The 17223-nt window shown below is 43.8% G+C and overlaps 1 pseudogene; it reads right to left on the bottom strand.

Annotated features, from left to right (window-relative positions):
- LOC144108637 (uncharacterized) overlaps positions 1-17223 on the bottom strand; it is a 199260-nt pseudogene that overhangs the window by 27057 nt on the left and 154980 nt on the right.

The raw sequence follows: 17223 nt of genomic DNA, 5'->3' as shown, positions 1-17223 counted from the left end.
GCTAACCGAATTAGATCAGTAAATGGCGCCCAAAAGGAAGACAACACACGAACGCAAGGACGCAAAGCAGAGTTTAGTATTAAGCGTTGCATGTTCGTATTGTTTTATCTTTAATTTTTTTTGCGGTCCTTCGTCTACAGAGCAAGAAATCAAATTCTTCGGGCACAACTCTTTGAACTTCTGGGTGACGCTAATAGCCTTAAACTTTTAAGCTATTGTCAAGAATTCACGGCATGAAAAATGTGCGCCGCGCACTGATTTTCACATTGGTCTTGTGCAAAAAGTTCTTTGTATGTTCTGAGCAGCCAAGGATTTATAAATGAGCTGCACGCTGCCGCTGTGAGACCATCGTTTGACGGCAGAAGGTGTGCCAATGTGCGACACAAAGCGAACGTCGAGCAACCTGTTGTGTCATTTTCTGATAATTCCTTTCGTGTAATAGAAATCAAATTTTGGCATACAAGCTATTGCTGCTTGCAAGTACAATAACAAGTAGATGGGTCGATGCCAGACGCTCAAAACAATTCGTTTGGGGAATAACTCTTTGATGTATGGTTTGTCACGTACTCACTGACAACATATATTTTTGCTAGTATATACACTTTCTGGACAGAATGTAGCGAAATAATTATATGTTACTGCAGACAATTGTGGTTTTTCTGACATATAATGTGTACCAAAGCACGCTAGCAGTGCATTCGGCTAAAAAACTCGTGTTTCTTCTGAGATAATGGTGACAACTGTGGTCCAAAGAACGAACTTGATCAGAGAGAGAGCGAAAGAGTAAGCCTGAATGCGATGACATCCGACACCTTCCTCAATGAAAAACTGATTTTTAAGGCTATGGTTAAAAAATTAGCACAAGATGACAACTTCTTTGCACCAAACTGGTGCTCTTTTGGCTTTTTTTTATGAATTGACCAGTTGGAAAAAAGGAATAATGTAGGCACGTGCAGGAAAATTTATAAATGACTTAACAACCATCGATCATTCATATATGCTTTCTCCCCGATATTTGGGGACATTACAGGAACTTTTATCTTCTTTGAAAACCGGCAGCTACAATTTGCTGGTACTCAGTAATGAACGAGACAGTACGTTATAGCCCCCATGTCTACGAGCACACTTACCGTAGTGCGTGCATGGCGCGCAGAACAAAAGCGACACATCGGCAGCTCCTTTAATTGTTTCCCCGAATTAAACATTACTGGTTAAGACTGAGCCCTCCTGACCATATGATGACGTGTTTAAACGGCCAAGCAAAAACGGCATGCGGAAAGCCTGTAGAAGGTGGTCAGACCAAATATTTCAAGCCTCTCACGGATTACACGTATATTGTGAATTTGAGCCTTCCGTGTCGTAATGGTAAATTATGCTTAGCTCACACAAGAAAGCACTAATGCTGACTGCAGGGGAGCCAGTGTTCTCCGCCGGGTAAGGTTGCAGAGATCATCGTCTTGCGGAATACCGTCATTTCTTATTTCAAGGAGCGCATACTTACTCTTGCAACGTAGGGGTAGCTCTCCTCAGTGTCGATGCCACCGTTGTTCCTTATGTAAATGAAGCTTGATTTGGGGCTACCACTGCGGCATATATAACTTTTGATATCTTCTTCCACGCTGTCGACAAGATTTTGCTCGCTCAGGGACTCGAGTTTACCAGTCTTCCTGAAAAACTGGCCTTCCAGGGAGCCTGTCTGAACAAGAGAGAAAGAAATCCTGAAGCGGTTACTTCTGCGGTTCTCAGCGCATGCTAATCCTGCTTAGGCATAGCTGCACGAGGACCGTTCGCCGAAACTGACTTTTCAGATAGCTCCTCCGAGATGAGTAATTTTTGGTATGTAATGGTGTATAGGTATTTCAGACGCATTATTAACAAAAAAGAATACAGGGTTAGTTCGTTTTCTAGCTAGCAATAATTGGTGATGCGTTTTCTCCTATAGCAAAGCTTTAGCATGGAAAGCACAGAGCGGCAGCGCGGCCCACGGCGTGGCGAGAGGTATGAAAGGGGCACCATTCGACAACTGCTATTAAAACTGACACAAAAGGGGTGCTCTCCGATTACTCCCTACTGTCCGCTCAAATTTCTCGCGTTTCTTTAGAGGGCTTGTTATGCAACCAGCGAAAGCAGTTTTCCCAGTTTGGCTCCAATCGAGATTAGCATTCAAGAACCGTTGATGAATTTCATGTTGGGTGGCAATGATTGTGGCACAAGAAAACTGATATCCTCAAAAACAGGACAAATCAATAGGGGCTCACATATGAGTTCCCGCCCATCCAAATATGATGCTTTATATGGCAAGTGTAAGCATTCTTTTATATATTTGGTGATAACAGCACTCTCTTCAAATAGTGGCTCTCAGCTGACACTAAGAAGTGGTAGTACTGGCGGCTACAACCAGTTATGTGCCTCACTTACATGCTCAGAAAGTCAATAACGTATGCAACACTGTTCATTCTTTGTAGAACTCACTAGATCCCGAACAGCTAATGCACTCAGGCTATCTATTTCGAGAGAACCTGCCACGTGCTCGAGTCATAATCCGATAACGAATTGTGTCGGCCCTTTGTGGTAGTATTGCACATACTCCTTCTTTGCGGTGAATATCACTGCGTCCGCTACTTCACTGACCAAATTTTGAGGGCTGTGCGACATTTTATGTACACAAGATGTGACAGCTGCCCGTAACATCACATTTTACTTGTAATTCTTGTCATTGGAATTGGGCTAATTGTATTCCTAAAGGGCTACTTAGAAATTGTGCTTAGTTGAGCCAGCACTCTGCCACCGCCGCGGCGGGCGCTGTAGTTTCTGCAGCCAGTTGGAAAAAATTTCGGCGGAAATTCATGAACCCGATGCAGGACTACCAAAAGCGTGCTTCCGCATGCAGTGTGACAAAAGAAAGAACAGAATTTGGCGTTTACCGGCCAAAAACCCACGATTTTGGGTCTGCTTAAGTACTGCCGCCTCAACTTGTATCTAAAGCCGGGACATCTGGCCGGAGCACAAACGAATAGTGCCGTCTGGAAGATTGTACCTTGCCTGTCTAATGGCGGCTTGTATTGGCAGAAGGGTGAATGAGAGTTTGAATTTGGAGGTTCGTGCTAGCGCGCTGCCATCTCAGTGTGCAATAGCTAACAAAAGCGGCGCCGGAAGTTAGCCTCTGACACAACCCCTGCCGATTCTTTGCTTTGAAGAAAGCGCTACCGCATGACTCCCGCTGTTAAAGTCTGTTGTCTAGCATATGGACCAGCGAGAATCCGCGCGTCAGTCGTCAGGACGGTCACTTTCATAACAATACGGTGACCGGGCCGCTGGATTGCCAATAAAAAATATGCATTTCTCTCTCTCTCTCTCTCTCTTGCACTGCTGCATTTTCTGTGTTCTCTAGCTGCCCCTGTGTATTGTTGGTTTGTTTTGATTATGGGGGTATAACGTCCCAAAGTGGCTCAGGCTATGAGAGACGCCGTAGTGGTGGTCTCCGGGAATTTCGACCACCTGGGGTTCTTTGAAGTGCACTGACATCGCACAGTACCCGGGCCTCAAGAATTTCGCCTCCATTGAAATTCGACCGCCGCAGCCAACAGCCAAGCGCGTCGGGCCAGCAGCCAAGCGCCATAACCACTCAGCCACCGCGGCGGCTCTCACTGTGTATTGTATCAACTCACAACTTTTGCTTGTGTTCCTATGTGTGAAGTGTAACTGCTCTAGTCTTCTCTCTGCTGCATGAACGTCATTGTTCTATAACCTTGCACACCGACCCATTCCCTGCCTCGCGACGATAATTTGGGTCCGGCTGAGGTTCCCACGTTCAAATAAGGCCATCTGAATTGAGATCGAAACAACAACTCAAACATTCTCTAAGGCTGTCCAGGTTTACAAGCCGTTAGTGCGTATATGACACCATAATAAAATTTTACGGTAAAGCACTTGGAGATTTCCAGCAAGCTACGCAGTTCCTTTCTAGCGAGTTTTTGTACAATAGGCTTTCGCAAAAAACTCTTTCTTCATTCTAAACCAGCTATTCTGCTCATTCTCTAAGGATGACTTTGACTCGAGAAGTAGCCCGCACAACTGAGAACCGGTCACCTGTTGCTAATCAAGGGGTCATGAATGGAGCAGACTCAGTCAAGCTTGGCAGAAGCTCGCATGAAACAAGATTACCAAATTTGGTTGCATGGGGTGGCCATGCCTAGTGTAGAACAGGGGCAACCAAAGGTCTCTGAAAGACCTGCAGCAGGCTTTACTTGGCCAGCAAAGGCGGCTGGTTCTACCTGTACTACGCGAGTTTATTTGCGTTTATGTGTTCTTATAAGATTTTAGCAAGATCTGCATCTCCCCTCTGCTGTATAAGGTTGCTATTCAGTGAATCTGTGGCTATCAGCTGTTCCCAGCCTTGCCAACGACGAAAGTAGAACTCTAGTTTGGGCTAGTTCGTTCATGATTCACAAATAAAACAGCGCTAAATGTGGGGACAGAAGAGAAACATGGGCGCTGGTCCTGTATCTCATGTTTGTCTTTTGTCCCCCCATTTCGCGCTGTATTCTTTGTGAATCAAAGACAACTGGGCACTCAACGTATCCCCCCCTTCCCCCGCATTCTGTCATTTGGCAGTAAGGTTCCGGATCAGTTCCTCACGTTAAAATGCGGCATCTCCTATGAGACTACAACAACTTCCCCATAATTCTAATGTTGTCTGGGTACCCACTACATTCATGCGTATGGTGGCACCAGTCTTAAACGCAACGGTTGGCAGTGCTCACGCCACAGGGTTACAGCGAGCATGCCGGAGCTATACACTCAGGCATGAGGAAGCGATGTGGTGCGACAGTCTGAGTAGCGCAGACCTTCGGAACCTCCACTGTTTTCTAGCGAAAGTTACACTGGCCACAAACTCGCTGTTTCGCCGTGCTCGCATTCTCACCATGCTAGCATTCCCACCGTGGTCGCACCGCACTAAGTGACCAACCACGTGACTAGTGACGTGACCAACCTAGTGGCGAACCACGTGACAACTAGCCAGACAAACAGACTTAACTGGACTTCCAATCACGATTCACCAAGGCTTACCAAGCTATGCCTCAGCTTTCGATACGTATATCCTGGCATAGCCAAGATAAGAACCTGCCAATTTTTGATTTTCGCGGTATATTCGTGACATGGACACTGTTTACATAATAGTGAAGAAAATGCGGAACAAGAAAAGACCGTAAAACGTAATCATCACAATGGCTTTTGTAGGGATCGAGGCCACTGTGACACTTGACCATGTAGGCAGTCAAGCCATAGGAAAAGCGATTCGTGGCTAGGATGGATATGAAGACACTTGTTGGTTGACACTATTACATGTCCTCCCCTCAGGTACGCAGAACGTTGAACTAACATTTGACATTATTAAGAACGTTTAGCGTGAAAACACAACACCTGCAATGAGGCACATTACAGGAGCGCTAACTTGCAATTTAACATGTTAGCTTTGTTCGCTACACTTCGCGATCTCGCGAACTGTTTGTTTTACTCACATTACTTGTGCTTCTAATGCCAAGTGATAAGAAGACAAACTTTTTGACGCATGAATTGAACAACTGCAGGGAAGCTATGCGACCTTATTTTGTGCTGTAACGCGTTGGACATATGCATAGTTTGTTTACTGGGTTTTTCGACCAAAGAGGATGTATTTCAAGCAGAAAAAATCGAGGGCACATTTAAGCTCCACCTTAAGTGTACGACGCGATAGCACTAATGGGTCCCTTCAGCGGCCAGGGTCCTCTCCATAGCCCGCCGCTGAGAAGGACAGTCTGTCGGACAAGACAGAGAAGGCCTCCCCTTAACCAACTCTGACAAACTGGCCTCGATGGGCGCGGGGTCGCGTGTCTTACTCGCAGCCCAAAAGCTCAAAGGTTTGATTCCCACCTAATTGCGTCGGTGTTCTTTTTAGCGCAGTTAATTAACCTTGATTGAATGAATAGGTAGCGCACAAAAGACAACCAGAGGAGGAAGACACCACAAACGAGCGTTCGTGTTAGTGGTGTCTTCCTTCTGTGATCGTCTTTTTTGCACTATCTTTTTGTTCAAGTATGTGTCACCAACTAGCCTAGCGACAAATTTTATTAGTTTACATCACATTCTCACGTGTCAGAATGACGTTTTATTCGTGTTTCGACAATGAAATCGCAGTTCATCTCATGTTTCAATTACTCTGCGAGTCCGCCGGTCCACGTTTGACGCCACTAACATCTCGACCAATCCGGACCTTCTCAGCACGCCAGCTATGACGCCGGCTTCTGTGCTGAATGCGACCTTTACCGCCGCCGCGTTACAGCCTTGCCCGCCTATCCGCCGCGGTGGCCTCGTGTTTATGGTACTTGTGGTTATGAAATACTAGAGGCCTGTGTACTGTGCTTGAACATGTTACGAAAATGATGCGACGAACGAGGACGTAAGTAGAAAACACAGGACAGGACCAGCGCCACTCGGTCTTGAGTATCTTGCATACGCGCCTGACATGGTCTGACGATGGCCCCAAAACGCTTAAAATGTAGTGTATTTCCAATGACACCAGTTTTCCCCTCTAGCAATAATACACCCCTCGATGTTCCCCAGTATGTACCTCAATAGATTGACCGCCGTGGTGGCTCAGTGGCTATAACGCCCGGCTGCTAATCCGAAATACGCGGGTTGGCTCCCGGCAGCGGTGGTCAAATTTCGATGGAGTCAAAATTGTATAGTCCCATGTACTGCGCGATGTGCACGTTAAAGAACCCCAGGTGGTCGAAATTTCCGGATCCTTTCACTACGGCGTACCTTGTAGCCTGAGTCGCTTTCGGATGTTAAACCATCAACGACCAGTTGAATGGATTCATGAATATATAAAAGACAGGAGGCAGTTTGAAGTCGTGAATGATGGAGTTTCGGAATCACTGGGTGGCACTTGTGATGTTCTGCAAGGAAGCATACTCGGTGCCTTAGCGTTTAGTATATATATTATTAACTTTCATGATGTCTTTAAATCTGTATCCATAAGGTTATTTCCAAATTATTACATTGTGTTTAAGCAGATGAGAAAAAACGTCTGGTCATGATATTCTCCAAGATTTTTAGATGGCTATTGACCGATGGTGTGTGGAGTAGGCTAATGATTAAGAAAGCTGTGCATCTAAGTTTTATAAGTAAAAAATAGTTCATTCCATACTCTTTGCAAGGCTCGGATATTAAAAAAGTGCTCAGCCATAAATGCTTAGGATTGACGCTCGCCAACTAGTTTACCTCTTCCACGCACGTGTCACAACTTTGCTCTTCAGCTTGCTCAACGTTAGGTTTCTTTAATTGAAAGCTAAGGCGCCCCTGCCCTCTAGGTAATAACGTTTTATCCTAGGACACTTTCAACAGGACTAAGCTGCAGTATGCTTTTATCATTTCGAATCCGCAAGCAAAAAAAAGACCTTAAGCCTTTTGAAGTAATTCACAGGAAAGCAGTCAGGTTTACTTATCTCAAATAAAGCAGGTTTTCGTCTACTAGGCTTACGGTCGAAGCCTAAATTGCGCTTCTTTCTTTCCACCGCAAAATGAACCGAATTTCGTTCCTTTGGAAAATTTTGTTACACGAAATAAATATTCGATTACCTAATGTTACTCAGTCTTCAACTACCAGACGAACATGACACCCTAGGGGACACAAGCTACAGCCTATCTTTGCCTGAAAAAATCAACCAAATACAGTTGCTTCCAGAAAACCATCTTCGATTGAAATTTACTTCGAATCACTTTTTCAAACTGATAATTTGATTGCGGCATTGCAAGAACATTTGCTTGTTTAGGTTATGCCATGGTTTTGTATTATTATTATTTTGTTGTTTGCTTGTTGTCACCTATTTGTGCTGTGTGTAATATATTCTTACACACTTAAAGTGTGATTAAGTTCTATGCCCTTCCTCCTCGGGCTACAGTGGCCTAAATAATTTTAAAATAAATAAATAATAATAGAGGAAGGCAAGAGCAATCGACTGCAGTCATGTCCTTGAGCGGCAAAACTTGAAGCCCTCATGAGAAAAGAAAGCTTACCGCACTGAAAGCCCAGCAGGCGCCGCAGTGGCCTTGAAACTTGACTGGCGTCACGTAACCTTTCTTGCGCCAGTCCACGGTCCTCGGGAGCTTCCGGTGTTGATGTTGGCCGGCATCAAAAACTCACTCGCGCCTTCGTCGGCATCACCGGTGACATTTGCGCAACTATACAACTTTAGATATTCATCATGATGCTGGGCAGAGGAATTGGGAAAAGAGAATAAAAGTATGAAGAACATTCAGCATGAATAAAGGAGCGGATGCCCGTATAGTACATTTTACTGGTTTCTCTAAGAATATTAAAGTAACCCGCAAGAGCTTGCGAAACGTGCAAGTAACTCGTCATCGTAAAGCACGCTATGTCATTGGAAACGACCATGGCCAACCAAGCACCAGCCACGCGTTCCTAAGGTTAAAGTTGTTGCTCCACACATACTTTCAAAGAATTATTTTTGTCAGCAATATTTCAGTTTCTTTTGTCAATAATAGGGCCGTTTCTTATTTATTTATTTGTTTATTTATCAATACTGCTAATCCCTGTTTCAGGGATTTTTACAGGAGTGGGTTCTGACCGCAGCCAAACAGTCGACCAGGCATAAACACTATTTCAAGTATGCAAAACGTACAGTGAAGATTATGGAGATAATAAGAATAGGCATTGGAAAAGGCACTACAAAGATAACCCATCAGTAATCATCACCTTTTCCCTTCATAAATGATCGCGAGAAATAAAAATAAATGCATGGAATATACAAATACATGTAAATACAAATACATAGAAATACCCCAAAAATGTTAGAAAATAAATATCACAGTTTCTTTTCTGACAATACACTTTTGCCAGCTAGTGCCAAAAATTTCTCACTAGTTACATAAGAACAGCAAATGTTTGCTACCTACCCACCCTGGTTTGACGAAAAATAATTCCTTATTTAAAAAAAAGCCAGAAATGACGGAATGAGCTACCATTCCCTTGCCTGGGAATAAGGTTGTGGTGACTGAAAAGAAGAGAGGAGAAATTAAAAACATGTGTAAAAACACCATCACCCCCTGGCCACACCCGCGAGTCTAGGTCCGCTCTGTCTAGGTCTAGGAAGTGAAAGAGTTCTTGAACTACCTGAAGAGTTCTCAAAATCTCACCGTATGCGTTACATGAGTTTCACCGGTAGTCGCCTGCTGTGGAAACAGGCGAAAGAAACCGTCAAAGCTTAAATTGGTTGCGTTAGCATAGGGCCGAACGACATTGCGAGGTTACAGAGTTTCGTGGGTGGGACAAATTACACAGTTAGGGGCGTCAGCAGGTTCCAGTACATAGTGATCTTCAGATGTGTGGCTTTGTGCAGGAAGGCCCTAGTTCTCTCATACCAAGGACCTCCCGGCATACGGCGACGTCGTCAGATGAATGAACTAATGGTGTAAAGGCATAAAATGCAACCCTTGGCATTCCTGCAGTTTCTTTGGGTCATCTGGAGTCACTATGGGGTTATCGTAACATGGCCGCCACTTCAGGGGCTTCAGAGGACGTTATAAAAGTACGACTCACGTGATCGCAGGGATGTCTTTCATTTGGTCATCGTTCCACTGAGTGCATTTTCAGTGCAAGTAAGTTATTAAAATGATATAGTGTACTTCTATTACGCACTTATGGTGCTTTAAAGGCATTTGCTAATGTGCGTGATGCACACTGAATGCAGATTTGAGCAATTCATAATTTATTACATTTTGCTTTGTATAACGACGAAGCGCTCCAGTCGCACCATTACCGGGGGAGGGGGTTCTGGGGGGGGGGGGGGGGCTGGATGTGACTTCACACAGAATTACACGGAGGGGGAAGGCAAACTCCCTCAGTTTACATAGGTCGTGAAGGCTAAGCTTGAATGTGGTCTAGAAACAAGCGTCAGCGACAACAGTTAGGGCTGTGGAACTGAATCGCCAAAATGAAACTAGTGGACCAACAAAAATAGGTGAAAAATAATTGGTTACGTATTTGCCGTTTTTAAACATTGAAACAGCATTCCAGCTAGCGGTTTTAAAAATTTTTTGGTTGTGTACATTGAGGTAGAAATTGCAATGCTTTGTATTAAAAAATTAAGTGTACTGGCTTTCCTTTCAATCTTACTAAATATCTTTACTAAATATATTTCTTTTTTTAAAGCAAGATCGACGCGTCACAAACATTCTAATACACTTAACGAGTACCCTTTTCATACTGACTGCTTCAAATACTCATTTTTTTCGTTTGCCACTCGTGAATGGAACAGTCTAAACCCTTCAATAACTAGCAGCTCATCGTTAGGAAAGTTCAGCGCTGCTATTGAGAGCTCGGTACTTAATTAGCAAATATTTGTGTGTGTGTGTGTTTTCTGTGTTGCTAATATTGCTTCCTATTCTGTGTGCCTTTTTAATGTTAACTTTGTTCAGGTATACACAGACTACCAGTATTGTTTTCAGAACTATTGCGATGTAACTTCTGTCATGACGCCTATTGTGAGATTAATTTGCCTTGTTTCGATATGGTTATGATACAGTTCGTTGTATTTTTATTCTGCGTTGTTGTATTTTGGTTGTATTTCCATAGTTAATTTCATTGCTTTTGCTTTACCCTTACTATTAGTTGTCTATTTGACGATCTTCACCAAAATGATGTATTTTTTAACTGTTATTACTAACCCTATTTTGCCCTCCTGCAACAATCCCAAATGGGATTAGCAGTATGTATAAATAAATAAATAAATTCTGAGAAACAGCACAAAAGACAGGACACAAGAAAGACTACAGAGCGAGCGCTAGCTATAAACTAAGAGTTTTATTTAAGAGATCAAAAATATGTAGGCTTAGAAGGCCGGCAACAAAGCTACAAGAAGGCAATCATGACTGGCACAACTCATCATACGAAGGCGAGATGGAAGGCACGTGCTCCGCTCGGCTGCTAACAAGATCCGGGGGAGGGGGGAGGGGGAAAGAGCAACAACAAAACCTTGAAACCGAAAAAACCGCGAATGGCTAGCAAAAAAGTTTGTAAACATTGACAACAAGAACCGTGCGGCCTAGTGCGTGTGGATGAAATGGTTGCTAATAATGTGATTTCCTTAGGGTACAGGGTGAGAGATGGAGTGCTGACACAGCCTTGATTATTTGCGTGGATGGTGCAGGCTTCCCAGATTTCGCGTACGCACTGGTCGGGATATTTCTTTAAGGTATGTGTTTGGTTAAGCAATGGACAACTGTCTTTGCAAATGGAGCATCGAATAGCAAGGTTACAACCAGTTGTCGATCCGAGGAAACGCCGATGCTCGCGCAACCTGTCATTAATGCACGTTCAGGTCTGTGCCACATACGAATTTACACAAGACAACGGAATTTCTTATATAACTTGCATTTTGCCCTGGGTCAATATTAGCCTGTGGCTTGTGCCGCGTGGTACAACTGGGGGTTTCTCTGTGGTAACCTGTTTACAAACAGGTAACCTCTGTGGTAACCTGTTTAGCTCTTTTGAGGGTTTATAAAGCGTCGCAATGCTTGTTAGGTGCCGAGAATAACAGACGTACTCCTACCCTTCCTGCCGTTTTCTTGAGTCTGTGCGAGAAGCCATGCAAATAGGGGATGACAGCAGTTGTGAATGTTCGATGGCTGGGCTCTCTTCGCTGGAGTGTTCGCGACAGTCTTGTAGCAGTTTTTCACTCAGACACTGAAAGATGCTGTAGAAATGTGTCGTTGTGTTCAACAGATGCTTGAGAACGGTTTAACAGCGTATTGTCGTACATAGCAGTTACGGGTGCCAGATTTAATGCCTTGAAATTGGGTTCAGAGTGGGCGTCAAAGGATTTATTGGTAACAATACGTACCGCTTTCTTTTGCAGCTTGTAGAGTTTGTCTTTGTTTGTGTCGTGGTATCCCACACCAGGAAACAATAAATCAGCTGTGACAAAAACAAAGACTTGAAATATAATAGTTTGATGTTTGGCGGCAGAAAAAAACGGAACCTGCACAACATTTCGACTGTTTTAGAAAGTTTATTAGTACAGCTTCTACTTGTTTCTTCCACGAGATGTGTTCTTCAAAATGTATGCCAAGGCTCTTTATGTGGGAACAAACTCTTTATCTGTAGAACCAAGTTTCAAATGCAGCTTGCAGTCAGTGACACGTTGCTTTCGCCGGAATAGTACAGCATTTGTTTTAACAGTATTTATTGTTAAAGACTTAGTTTTACTCCAGGTGCGCAGTCTTTCTAATAGCGAATTTCCTCTTCTTATTAACTCGGACAGCTTTGGTCCTTTCAGAAATAGGCTCATATCATCAGAGTACAACACGCATTTAGATATACTGTCAATTTTCTTGACATCATTAATACAAAAGTTAAATAACAAAGGACAAAATGTGCTACAATGTGGTAGCACGCACATATAGCTTTTATTTCAGACACAGAATCATGTATTGCTACCATTTGATAGCGATGTTCAAAACACGATGCGAAAAGGTCCAAAAATATCCATCGAAAACCGCAGTATTTAAGTTTTGTGAATAAAGATTTACGATTCAGTCAACCGAAGGCCTATGAATAGTCCACGAATATACCTAAAGCATTTGATTTGTTTTGTGAACGATTCAAGAACGTATTCTTTCTGGGTTAGGAGAGCAGTTTCGGTAGAGCATCTCTTTCTGAAGCCAAATTGACAGGGAGTAATTAAATTGTGTATGTTCGAAAAACTAGAAACAGCATTTTTCAAACTTGAGTGTGAAAGATTATGTCCGCTCTTTGCGAATGAATACACACTGGCAAGTTCTAAGCGCCCGCACTAACTATGGGCACCAACTGCTGTCCTACATATTACAAACACTACTGAATTCTCCTGCTGTATAACTGCTTTCATATGTTTATATTGTACCATAAATGTTAGTATATGTATAGCGTTGCCGGGTATTTGGCAGCTAAATGATCTTCTATGTGAACCGTCTGTGAATTGTGATGACCCAATGGACCTGTTTCACTGTACGCCTAGTAAGGGGCACAGACTTCGTCAAGCTTAGTTTGCCTTTTTTGTCTGTGTTTTCCTCAGTATCCGCAGTACTGAAATAAAATTTGATTGCTTGACTTATTTATTTATGTATTTATTTATTGATTGATCGATTTATTTATTTATTTATTTATTTATTTATTTATTTATTTATTTATTTCGCAGGAGGTCTTCGGGAAATCCGGCGGATGCAAGTCGGCTTACATGTGGGAGGAAGCTCGGAGAAATCTGACGTGGGTATGAGCGGCAGAGTGCATTCTTCATGACAGAAATGGCTATGGCTCCTTTCACTAGTACAAAACAAAACCAGCAAGCATGGTTTTGTGAGAAGGTTAGCAGGAAATCCAAGAACCGGACCTGGTTATCAACAGGACTTTGCCTGGTTAAACTCAGGAGTTCGATCGAGGCAGGAGGAAAAAACGGCAGTTATATCCTGGATTTCTTTAGAGGCGCTACCTGAGGTGCTTCGGACGATGTCGAGGTAGTCATCGATACAGCTGAAGATACGGCATGCTGCTGTCGTCTGCAAGGTAGCTTCAAGGCTCCTATCAGAGCTGGCTAAAAGCAGGTCGCTTAGCATAGGTGCTAGGCAGGTGCCAATACAAACACCTTTGTTTTGTGTATACGTTAGGTCATTGAAGGTAACTATAGAGCTGGGGAGATAAAATGACAGTACGAGAAACTTGCTGACGTTGGTTCCGCTGGTGTTCTGGAACCGGACCTTGCCGCAGCAGTCGATGCGCTCGCTGATCACTTGCAGCAGGTCGGCATGCGGCAGAAAGTAGTAGAGGTCTTTAATGTGCAAGGAAAATCCAGTAACACCAAAGGGACCTTCTTGTTGCAGGTTCTCCCCGACGGCCGTAGAATTTTTCGAGAGGTAGGGGTCTTCTATGGGGAGCACACCGAGTGACTTTTGCAGGTAGACGTCGAGAGGCTTTTGTTCCGCTCGCTGACAATGACGCGGAAGGGGTCTGTTCATGGGCTAACCTTCTTGGTTGGTGTAATATAGGGCAGTTCAGTCTGCTTTTTCGTCCCCTGCAATGCCCTCATGTGCACGGGCCCCATATGATTGCGTGACAACTTTCTTCTCTCCGCGTATTGCGCGCCACATATATAACGGCCAAATGGTTGATTCGGCCGCGCATGAAGTGTCTCTATGCTTCATGTGAGTTTGAGATCATATCTCATGAAGTTTTTCTTTAGTTTCTTTCTGCCACTGCTACGGCGACTGCAGTGGTCCCAACTTCAGGGGGGTGCAGTGTCTATCCAACGCACTGGCCAATTTATCCTGTCTGTGGTTGATGGCCACTATTAAGAGATGTGGCCGTTTACGTAGAAGGCAGGAGTTTTTCACCTGAGAAAGCCCATTGCCGCAAAGATTATTTTGCCGTGTTCAGCGGCCACCGGATCGCGCAGGAGCTCTCATCTTCGCAGGCAAAGCGGGAGCCCTGTCGCAAGCTATACTTCTCACCTAAAGACAGCAAAAGGCCTCCTTGGATACGATCCGCGCGCTACTAGCTTCGCACGTGTGTTCGATGCAGCGGAAACATTGAGCAGCCATGGCTGGTCGACGGCTTAAAGATGTTCTTGTACGTGACTCTATAGTAGAGCGCTGACATGGGCTAGTTGCTGGAAGCAGAGCGGTAATTGGAAGCTGGAAGCAGGAGGTAATCGCACTCGGGGAAAAATCATAGTGAAGTTTTTCCCGGCTGTGTACAATTCCGAGAGAAAATTTCGGAATGCTTCAGATAAATTACGGACCGTGTTGGGATTGATGTTCAACCCCGTATGTGACTTCTTTACCAGGCTTTTATTTTTGATGATGTTCGTCTTAGTTTTCCAAGGATCAGAGCTAAAAGTTTTTCTTCATAAAAAAACTCCCCCTAATGCACCGTACGCCGTTCGCGCACAAACTTACTTGAATCGCCCTTAAGTCTTGGTGGGTTTTTATTCTGCATCAGTGGAACATCACTTTTCCTGCTTTAGCAGGATATCCTATAGCGGTATAGGCAACGACGAAAAGGCCGTGGTCTTCATTTACAAAATGTCCACCCACCCAGTCTCCAGCCCCCCAAAAGCCCTCCGCAGTAGCTATTTGGTGAGATGTCCACAAGACAGCCATGAAGAAAGTTTTTGAACTAAACACCGTTGCAGAACAGCGCAATAACATGAAACTGCGAAGAGGAAACATAAGAAATTTTGCACGAACACATTTTTGCACAGTCACGTGCATCTTAAGAATCCACTATAATATTGAATAAGCCCGCAGAGTTCTCATCAACGGGGTTGGAATTCTTGCTATTAGCTTATTTGATATCGTCAGAAACGCTCCTTATTGTTTTTCTATGGCACTCTTATCAACTTAGTGCTAGCGATCGCCAAGCTTCGAAAGAATTGTTTTGCTACACATTGGAGAAAACCATTACCTTCAATATTTCCATATCAGTAAGTTACAGTATTCCACAGGTGCCTCGCAATTAAAATTAGGGTCCAAGAAATCTAGACTAAGCTTGGACAGAGCAGTGGCTTGGCGTATTAATATTAAGAGTATTATTTCCTGTACATAAATATAAATATGTACCTCTGGAAGCCTCAAAAGGCTTGAGTGGCAGCGTATGGCAGCAGACAACGCAACTGGCACAAACTCTCACAAAACGGACACTGTGACAGAAATGATCAAGGAAAGAAAAGGAGAAAAAGCGACTTCGTAAAACGACGAAAAAAAGATAGAAAAATACAAGCGATCAAACAAAACACCAAAATTAAGAGCATAGCTTAACAAAAAACAATATAACTTTTTTGGTCTGAAGAAAAATTCTTTCTTTAAATATTTTGATACCTGCTAGTGGCACATAATACTTTCGAAGGAGCTTACCATGTCTAGTACGCGCTTTAGGAGGTATAAAGCGATCACGAGTGTGAAGAGTAAGAGCGGGAGCATATGATGTACAAGAATTTTTTGTCTGGATGTATTTAAACAAATTCAGCTAGAAACTCGCTCGTCAAATGCAAGAATAAAAACATATACTCGATTTGGACAGAACCACCCTGATGTATCAAGATACTGTATCTCCTTCTTCTCTCAAATTGCACACGCCCGCAGGATGACAAAAAGAAACTCAGATATAGCCTATTATTATTGTTCTCTGTCTCTGTCTTTTACAAACTAGCTCCGAATGACCACAATGAATGACTGTAGGAAGAATTTTATAAGTCACAGGTTTCGCAAAGGTGGGTAAGAACGGTAGGCAATACATGACCTATCAGAGAAAATTTTTTCGTTGTTCTACAGCGGCAGCTGCTGCAGCTGCGTAGTTTCCGAGATGGCTGTGATGCCCGGTATGCGCGGTGAAGGAATGCGAAGGGTTGAAACGGTCGGAGGAGGAACACAGTACAGGACAGATGTCACGAGAGGCGACAGAGAACAACGGTGGTCATCCAGAGACTGGCCATCGTGCGATGCGAGACGCACTGTGGCGATAGCCTCTGCGTCACTGCGGATCCCATCGTTTAACCTGGTAGCGTGAAGCTTTTTTGACAGGCAGAATGACCAGGAAACAGGAAACTCTCGTCCGCTCAGATTTATGTACACACATGTTAAATGTAGCGCGAAAGCACTTATGGCCTCCTAAGCAGGGAAATGTGGTGCGCAGTGAAGCCTCTGAAGTTGGCATGGGATGCAGGAAATGGCGAGAAATAAACGAGATTTTGAATGAGAGTGACCTTTGTCAAAATGAAGAAATAAAGTAAATATTGCCCCGGCAAGGTTTTGTGCCAGCGACGGTGAGAAAAGAACAGCTTCTCTGGCTACCGCACGAGAGCACTATGCTATCCCCGGAGTCGATGACGCCTGGCGATCGGCATTTTGGCGTAGATGATCAGGCTGCTTGAACTGAAATTCACGCTACAGGTGGTAATCATGCTATTTACTGTCTTCAAGTTATTGACCGCTGACGAGGCAAGCCCTGTGGGCTTTGAGAATTGACAAGCACATAGTCAGAGATGGTCTGAGAGCCTGTCAACAAATTGCTAAACACATCTTAAGCCATTGTTTATACACAAGGGGCCTTTAGGTGCCAATGGAGTCTCCTATTGAAATCATGCACATGTTTCACACTTATACTGAATTAAAAACTACATTTAACAG

The sequence above is a fragment of the Amblyomma americanum genome, chromosome 10 (assembly GCF_052857255.1).
Source record: "Amblyomma americanum isolate KBUSLIRL-KWMA chromosome 10, ASM5285725v1, whole genome shotgun sequence".
NCBI classification, from domain to species: domain Eukaryota; kingdom Metazoa; phylum Arthropoda; class Arachnida; order Ixodida; family Ixodidae; genus Amblyomma; species Amblyomma americanum.
The sequence above is the reverse complement of the archived record's forward strand: the minus strand, read 5'-3'. Positions and strand labels throughout refer to the sequence as shown.